The sequence below is a fragment of the Grampus griseus genome, assembly GCF_964374135.1.
Source record: "Grampus griseus genome assembly, chromosome: 11".
NCBI classification, from domain to species: domain Eukaryota; kingdom Metazoa; phylum Chordata; class Mammalia; order Artiodactyla; family Delphinidae; genus Grampus; species Grampus griseus.
In genome coordinates, this window is record NC_139005.1 from 38,018,782 (window position 1) to 38,027,559 (window position 8,778).

An 8,778-nucleotide genomic window follows, 5' to 3' on the forward strand; every position below is an offset into this window, starting at 1 on the left:
AGAGGGAGGAGATATGCGGATATATGTATACATATAGCTGATTCACTTTGTTATAAAGCAGAAACTAACACACCATTGTAAAGCAATTATACGCCAATAAAGATGTTAAAAAAATTTTAACAAATTTTTAATTTGTTAAATTAATAAATTTAAACACTATAAATAAACAAATAAATAAATTCCGTTCCTCTCATTCCATCCATCCTGGTGAAACCACGACCTGGGCTCTTGCCAGCCTGTAACCTCCCAAACTCTAGCAACTCTAGCCTTGTTCCTCTACAACACAGAAGTTTGCATATACCGAATTAGTGCAGAATTGAGTCCAGTTACTAAATTCAGCTCATGAGAAGTTTTGATCCAGTCTCAAAGTTCTTTTTTTAAAAAATTTTTTTCTTTTTATTTATGTATTTTTTAATTTACTTTTGGCTGCATTGGGTCTTTTTTGCTGTGCACGGGCTTTCTCTAGCTGCGGCGAGCAGGGGCTACTCTTCGTTGTGGTGTGCAGGATTCTCATTGCGGTGGCCTCTCTTGTTGCGGAGCACGGCCTCTAGGCGCACAGGTTTCAGTAGTTGTGGAGCGCGGGCTCAGTAGTTGTGGCGCACGGGCTTCGCTGCTCTGCGGCATGTGGGATCTTCTCAGACCAGGGCTTGAACCCGTGTCCCCTGCATTGGCAGGTGGATTCTTAAGCATTGTGCCACCAGGGAAGCCCTCAAAATTCTTAATATATTCTCATAGAAGACTTTGTGCCCCCAAAGAAACAAATTATTCATATGTGCTTGAAAGTGCTAAATGCAAATGCTTTGAAGAGAAATGATCAAAAATACGTACTGTTTCAAGGCATACAAGCAAAGAAAACACATATTTTTTGTGATTTGCCAAATTTGGTCCTCTTTTTAGGGTAACCAGGCATTGATTTGAACACAAACACACACCAGCTGGCTGAAATAAGTGCATTTATAAGTAAATATTTAGTGGGCTGATTTCTGGCCTGCTTGAAACACTCAGTTCCAAGAAGATAAGAAAAATAAGTGTTCCTTAAAATAGAAAATGTGGCTATAATGATAATGGCTCATAGAAAGATAAGTCTAAATTAATCTGTGGCTGGAACTATTAAAAAGTTGTTAATATTAAAGGAACCATCATTTCTGCCCTTATATTCAGAATACTTTTTCACTAAATTATATTTCACTTCTGTGAGTTTGCTTTTAAATAAATCATGGTTTAAAATAAATTATAAAATTCTAATGGCACATTAACGTAAATAGAAACTGAAAGGCAAACCCGCAATCCGACTAAATACCATTCTTGCCCACTCTGCACCTGCACCCACATGGCTGAAAACAGACTAGAGAAAACCAACCACCCCTGCTGGGCATCCTCAGTCGAAATAAGGGCTCCCAGCCTTAGGTGGGCCTCCGTACTGTTGAGTAATGGCAGCCTCCTGATCCCCCAGACACCTATTTCATACCTTCTTCTCCATCCTCAAACCTCTAATCCCACCTTCCCCAGGTTCACTCTCAACTGGTGACCTGGACCTTGCTGCCTATTTCACTGAGAAAAGAGCAATCAGGAAAACCCCAGCCAGCTGTCACCTCCACATCGTGCGTCTTCCCTGGCGTTTCTCTGGTTGAACTGTCCACGCTCCCACCCAAGGCCAAGCCCTCCACCTGGGCACTAGAGCCCATCCCTTTCGCCAACTCAAGGGCATGGCTCCAGAATTCTCCCCATTCCTCCTGCAGCATCTGTTTTTCCCTGTTTACTGAATCATTCCTGTAAGCATCCAAACACGCTACCATTGTTCCCCATCTTAAACGAAACAAAAACTCTCTTATCACCACTTCCCCTGCAGCTGACTTCTCTCTCTTGGCTTCCCTTTAGAGTAAAACTCCTCTCGAGGGGGGGGGCACTGCCTCCAATTCTCCTCCCATTGTCTCTTAACCACTCTAACCTGCAGTTTTCCCCACCACTCTGTCTAGGTTCCCAATGTCCTGCCAATGGCCAAACATCCCACTTGACTTATCAGCTATCTCTGACTCAGACCATCCCTCCTTGGAGTCCTCCCTCGACACACGTGTTTTTCTCTTGGCTCCTGGGACCTCACACATTCTTCTTCCTGCTTCACAGACTCTTCCTTCTCAGTCCCTTTCCAGGTTCCTTCTCCTCTTCCTGACCTCCCAGGTGTGGAGCGCCCCAGGGCTCAATTCTCAGACAGCTTTTCTTCTCTAGCTTCACCGTCTCCATTGGCAACAGCATCCAAACCCAAACCAAACTGCTATCTCCAGCCTGGTCCTCTCCCTCAGCTCCATAAAAGGAATCTCAAACAGAACAAACCCTCCACCCCCAAACCTGTTTCTCCCAAAGTTTCTCCATCTCAGTAACTTCATCCAGTAACTTCATCCCTCCTGTTGCTCAGGCCAAGAGCCATGGAGCTAGCCGTTGTCTTCCCTCCTTTTCTCACACCCCATCTAATCTCCACAGGCAAATCCTACCACCTCTACTTTCAAAATATATCCAGAATCTGACCCTTTCTCATTCCTTGGCTAATGTCATTCCGGCTTAAGGCTCAACTCCTGCCTTACTCAGTAACCTCCTAATTGGTCCCCCTCCTTCCCCTCTTACCCCGGACAGTCTAGACTAAAGTGGTGTTGATTTTCTGCTCAAACCCTGCACAACAGCTCCCAAAATAAAAGCCCAAGTCCTTTCGATGACCTTGATCTGCCTCCCTTCTTCCCTGAGTGTGTCTCCCGTGTCCCCCTCCCTTGTTCACTTAGTCTAGTCACGCTCGCCTACTTGTTCTCTCTGCTTGGAGCTTTCTCCCCACAGATTTCCACGTGGTTTGCCCCCTTACCTCTCTCTGGATACTGCTGGTCCCTTCTGTCTTCTGGTTCTCAGCTGGGTCTCTGTAACAAAAGACAGATTAACAGGAGAAAAGCTAGAAAGTAGCCTTCCAAAGGAAATGAAGACCTAAAGAAGGTTCAGCCTGAGTGTTTTCACACTGGGTTTGATGAAGGTTGATAGGACAAAGGGTAAGAGCTAAGGGCGGAGAACAGAGGGAACTTAACAAGGCCAGTTTGTTGGAATTCCTCTCAGAGTCCCTTTGTCTTCAGAGATAAGGATGCTCCTTTCTTATGAGTATAGCGAGGGCCCCTCCCACACAGGGTCTTAGGACCTGCTTCAGGGGGCATCAGAGAGTCCTTCCAGTACCTGCTGCTTTCTCACATTCTTTCAGCTTAGAATATTTAGTATGTTGAGGTGCTGTATTCTAGGGTACAGTGTTATGAACCCTGTCGCCACACCATTTAAAATTCCAACCCACAGTCCCTACATCCTCCCCATGCAGCAATCATGTTCCTCTTTTCTTTTATATAACATATTATTCTACTTACTTTTTAATTGTCTGCTTCCCCTCAGCCCAAATGTCAACTATATAAGGGCAAGGTGTTTGTTTTTTTTTTCCATGTTATTCACAGCGATATCCCTAGCACCTCTAATACTGCCTACCACGATTATTTTGAATGAATGAGTGAAAGAATAAATGAGCCATGGTTAATGATATAGATATATTTTATTATACACCACCGTGTACCTGGTTCTTGTCTCTTTTTCTCGTTTAATCTTTGCATCTCTGTAGTGCTTATTTCTATCCCTGTTTCGCAGATGAGAAAATCAGAGTCACAGAGGAGTTAATTGACTACCAAAGACATGCAGCTACAAGTGACAGAATCAGGTTTCAAACCCAAGTCTGTTTGGCCCCAAAGCCAGTGATCTGACAGTTCACTTTATTTCACAGCATTATAGCTCTGGCTCCAATCCTCACCGTCAACAGACATGCAGTCACCAAATCACAAATCAAGATCAGGGTTTCTGGGGGCTTCCCTGGTGGCGCAGTGGTTGAGAGTCCGCCTGCTGATGCAGCGGACACGGGTTCGTGCCCCGGTCCGGGAGGATCCCACATGCCGCGGAGCAGCTGGGCCCGAGAGCCTTGGCCGCTGAGCCTGCGGGTCCGGAGCCTGTGCTCCGCAACGGGAGAGGCCACAACAGTGAGAGGCTCGCATACCGCAAAAAAAAAAAAAAAAAAAAAAGATCAGGGTTTCTGAGTGGTCCCCAGATGGGATAGCACGCCACGGGGACAGCAGCCCACCTCCTTTTACAGGCTGTTGTGAGTCTTGAGTTTTTTGAAAACATTTGAGTGTTTGGAACATTCTGGGTGATCAGTTTACCAAAGATCAGTTTCTGCAGTTTAACATTGGTTCTAAGTGATGCTCATTTTCTTTCCTAACAACTGCCTTCAGTGCAAAGGGAAGTTGACTCTTTCAGAAAGAAGAAAGAGAATAAAATATTTCAGAGAGATATAGAATATCTGTATAGAATATTTCTGGTAGAATAGACAAGAAGCTGATGACAGTATTGTTTCTAGAAAGAAAACTGAGGGATTAGGGAACAAGAAAGGGAGGGGGACTTACTTCTCTCTCATATACCAGTTGTACCTTCTGAAGTTTTGTGCCATGTGCATTAAATAGCTTCTAGAAATAAGAAAAATGTAAGAATCACAATGAGGGCAGTGTGCCCTGTGTGGCCTTCCCCGCCCCCCAACTCCCCAAGCCCCCAGAGGGCAGCGACGATGACTCCCTGCAGACGGAAACACTCCATCCTATGCTGATCACCGAGGGGATTTAAGTCACTTAAGCTCTCCCAGGGCCTCAGTTTCACCATCTACAAAGTGAAGATAATAATTAGAGCTTGGCTTACTTTATGTACTGGGATCTGTTGCGAGATAGCACATTCTAAGTGTAAAACATTATACATGGGTAGTTCTCATTATTTTTTAGGAAAAAGCCAGGTTTGGTGGATGAGAAAGGCAGCTCACTGAGCTACGGAACATGAAATGGGGCCAGGATAGCAATCATAACTGTCTCCATGTATCATAATAAGTTCTTGGAAGTAAGAAAATCGTTGGAAAATCTGTTGCTTGGTCTCAAAAATATTCATTTTAAATTTAAAGAGTACAGGCAAGATTATCATTTGCATTATTACAGCTCCTCTATTCTCTGGTCTTAGGATAATTATGTGAATTTTAGTCATCCTCTAAATTGTTCTTTTATTCTCACAAAGTACACACTAGCTGGAATTTAGAGAACTGGAAAGATCTGCAACTCATTTATAGAATTGCAAGAATCAAATAATGGCAAGTTTTCAAATTATGTCATAGATTACTCTGAATTTTAAAATACTAAAGTTATCAGCTGGGTTCTAGATGCAGCCCTGCCTTGAGACACAATACTGATTGTATTAAAACTCATGGAAAAACTGTGAAATAATTTGATTTGTGGCTATAGATAAGAGGATCAAAACAATGGGTAATGTGTAGGATTAATTTTTAAGCCATACATTGAGCAGTCAGTGAAGTAAGCTGGTATTTTTCAAAAAAAGACCACTGCGTTGCTTTATCGGCCAGTTTACCTAAAACATAGCATTAAACACAAAAGCCATGTAGGCATGAAGGGCATGTATTTCAGGACCATTTTGGAATCTGTTACTCTTGTTCATTAGGTATTTTATACCATTTAATGTAGTGGAGACACATTCTATCCTAAAATGTTTGACACACCTCTAGAGGGTTCGCCATTTGGGGAGAACTTTTAAAACTTCATTTTCTCTTTTTTTATGATTTATTTCCTCCGTCCCTTTTGTCTTGGTATCTGTAGGGGATGTGATATGATCTTCCTCGCTTCCAAATCAGGTCCTTCCAAAACAAAACAAAGCTCTGAGCTTATCTAATCAATCAGAGGACCACTTCCCTTTTCCCCCTCCGTCACCTGCTGGTTTCAAATGCAGCGGGAGAGAAGGCGTCCTGGCTCTGCCACTTTCTGTGTTTACCTGAGGCCTGTGGCTGAGGCCCCTTGCCTTCTGCAGCTGTGTAATGGTCTATTCTTCCGCCCACAGTGCGTGGGAGGAGCAAGGGAAGCGATCTGAAAGTGGTTTGTAAACTGCAATGCCCCACACAAAAGTGCAAGATTATGACCTTAAAAAATTAATTAGAAAAGGGAGCAATCTTCCTCTCATCATTTCCTGTGTCTCTCTCCTCACTTCCTCCCGGCCCCTCGCTGTCTCTCCTTCCTTCCCCCCCTCTAATAGCTTTCCCAGCTGTGAACAAACCACACAAGTAAGGGTAACAAGAGCCCAAGGTCTGAATTGTTAGAACGAAACCAAGCAAGAGTCAATACACATTACACCCAAATTACTGAGAAATGTGAAATGAAAACTAGCTCAGAGCCAAATTCCAGGAAGATGCTGTATTTTGATTTACTTACCACTTTGTGTTTTCGTATTTGCCCAGTTCTTAAAGCTTCGGTCATTAGTCTTCCACTTCGTAATGCAAGAAAGTAAATGCTGTCTCGTGTCATTTGCCCCAGATGCCTCCAGAAATGGCCTCTTCTCCCCAGACGCTGGCTCACAAACGGAGCAGCACCCAGAGGTGAACTTATCTGCCTTGCAGCCCAGGCTCTGGGCTCTCCAACCTGACACGTCAACCTCCAGCTGAGAAAGGAGTCTGTCTAGGAAAAGAACTAGAATCAACTGAGAGGCACATTTTTTAATCACCAGTTACTTTAATGAGTAAGTACTTTCCAGTTTTTCCATTTTATTTTAAGCATTAATTTTGCATTTCTGACCAGCCTTTTTCAGGATCCTCATTTCTTGGGCACTTTGTATAGGAAGAAGTCACCATCCTAGCCCAGTCCACCGTACCCCCACTTAACTGAAGAGCCCTAGAGAGACAACCATTATTATTGTAATATTATTTTGTAATAAGGATTTGTGACTGATAAGCTACTAAGTCTCTAAAAGCGTACAGTGCAAGGAAACAGCCAGCTGTGAACTGGAGAAAGGCGGTGACACGTCTATTGTCTGTGTCATCTTGTATGTTGTGGTTGACCACAACGGCTTGGCATCAGTTATGACTCCCAGATCCACCTTTTATAAAATGGATGACCTTGGGCGATGACTCAATCTTGTAATTTTCGAACGTGTAAAATGGAGAGAATAAAGCACCAATTTCATACGGGTCTTAAGAGGAATAAATACTGAACATACTGTCGGAGTGAGTACTAAATAACGTGACTAAGTAACAAGTTAACTTAGCAAATAATAAGCTAAAGACTAGATTTCATTGGAAAGCTCCCTTCGCTGCTAAATCCCATCCCCCAAATTGCTGAGCTGACTCTGAGTAACAACAATTAACATCGTGGAGTTTACAGAGCATTTCCTTTCACTTCCACAATTAACCCTGAGGTAGGCAGCGCTGTTAGCTTAGTTTTGTTACTGAGGGATAAGGGAGAAGCTGAGAGCTCTCCTGAGCATGTGGCAGGAAGAAACTCTTCGGTCCCAGCTCAGGTCTCAAGGGAGGAAAGCACGACTTGGGAAAGCTCTGGTGTCAGAAGCGAGCCGGTGCCTTCAGTTCTCCAGCCTAGATTCTCATTTCCTCAGCCCCCTCCCCTCCTGCGCTTCAGCCCTCCTCCTGTTCCCAGCCTTGGGCTTGAAACTGGGGAAATCTTTGACATACATACACTAATACGTATAAAATAGATAACTAATAAGAACCTGCTGTATAGCACAGGGAACTCCACTTCGCTATGCAGTAGAAAGTTACACAACATTGTAAAACAACTATACCCCAGTAAAAAACAAAATTTAAAAAAACGCTTTCTGAAAGTAAGAACAAAACCTTTTCATGGCCCATAAAAACATAAAAATTAAAAAAAAAAAGAAACTGGGGAAATGTACACGGAAAGCAGTGAGAACCCAGGGCTTCCAGATCCCCCTACCAAAGAGAGGTACTAGGCAGCAGGGCAGACAGAGACTGGCTCTGAGAATCCTATTTTTCCATTCAAGAGCTTTGTTCGCCATTGAAACACTATCGCACCTAGTATCTCAATACTATGTAATATTAATAATACTACCCACAGCAATAATAAAATAATATTCATTTTAAAAGCTCTTCTGGGCAATCTCCCTAGAGAAACATAGGGGCCGTTTCTTCCATTTCAAGGTTGAACACACAGAGATAAAGTCAGCACTGGCAGTGGCAGAAACCCTCCGCCTGCTGACTCAGCCTAGGGTTCGCATGGCTGGTTAAATGGGCTTTTGTGGCCATTCCCGAAGACAGAATTTTCAGGATCCAACCTGTTAATCAGTTGAAAGCAGTTTAGTCATTATTAGCACCACCACCCACACTCTTTTCAGTCATGGAAACTTTTACTCAGCCATTGAACCTAGAGTAGTTAGAATCTAGAGTAGGCAACGTAAGAATAGAAAAGTTTGAAACATTGATGTAGCTTTAGGGCAGCACTGACTTTCCCACTGACCCACTCAGAAGAAGAGCTGACTATCGGTGACGGAAACAACTAGGTTGATTTCATAACCGCCTTGTTTTCACATGGAAGAATTGAAAGCTGTGCACACGGCATTGCTTTGTTTTGTTTTACGACAGAGAATAAAAAGGAAAATTACATGCAAATTTTTTTCCTAGGTAAGATTATTTTTTCCTCTTGATTTCAATAAATCTGTATAGCTGAGGTTAAAAGCCTGGGCTCTGGAGCCATATGTCCTCCTAAGGAAGCAAAACAAAATCTTAAGCTAATCTAATCCATCAGTAGATTCACCGTCCATAAGGGACAGGTGCTGCCTCTTCTTACTAGCTGTACAACCCTGGATGATTGACATAACTTCTCCAAGCCTCACTTTACTCACCCATAAAATGGAGATAATAATAGTTTCTAC

General features: G+C 43.2%; 1 long non-coding RNA gene across 1 annotated transcript; it reads right to left on the reverse strand.

The window, feature by feature from the left end:
• Positions 1 to 410: 410 nt before the first annotated feature.
• Positions 411 to 6,448, reverse strand: LOC309829832. The gene is made up of 4 exons (XR_014297435.1): positions 6,312 to 6,448; positions 4,464 to 4,713; positions 2,849 to 2,900; positions 411 to 662 (listed from the first exon to the last, which is right to left on the reverse strand). It is a non-coding gene; the product is annotated as an uncharacterized lncRNA (long non-coding RNA).
• Positions 6,449 to 8,778: the final 2,330 nt, after the last annotated feature.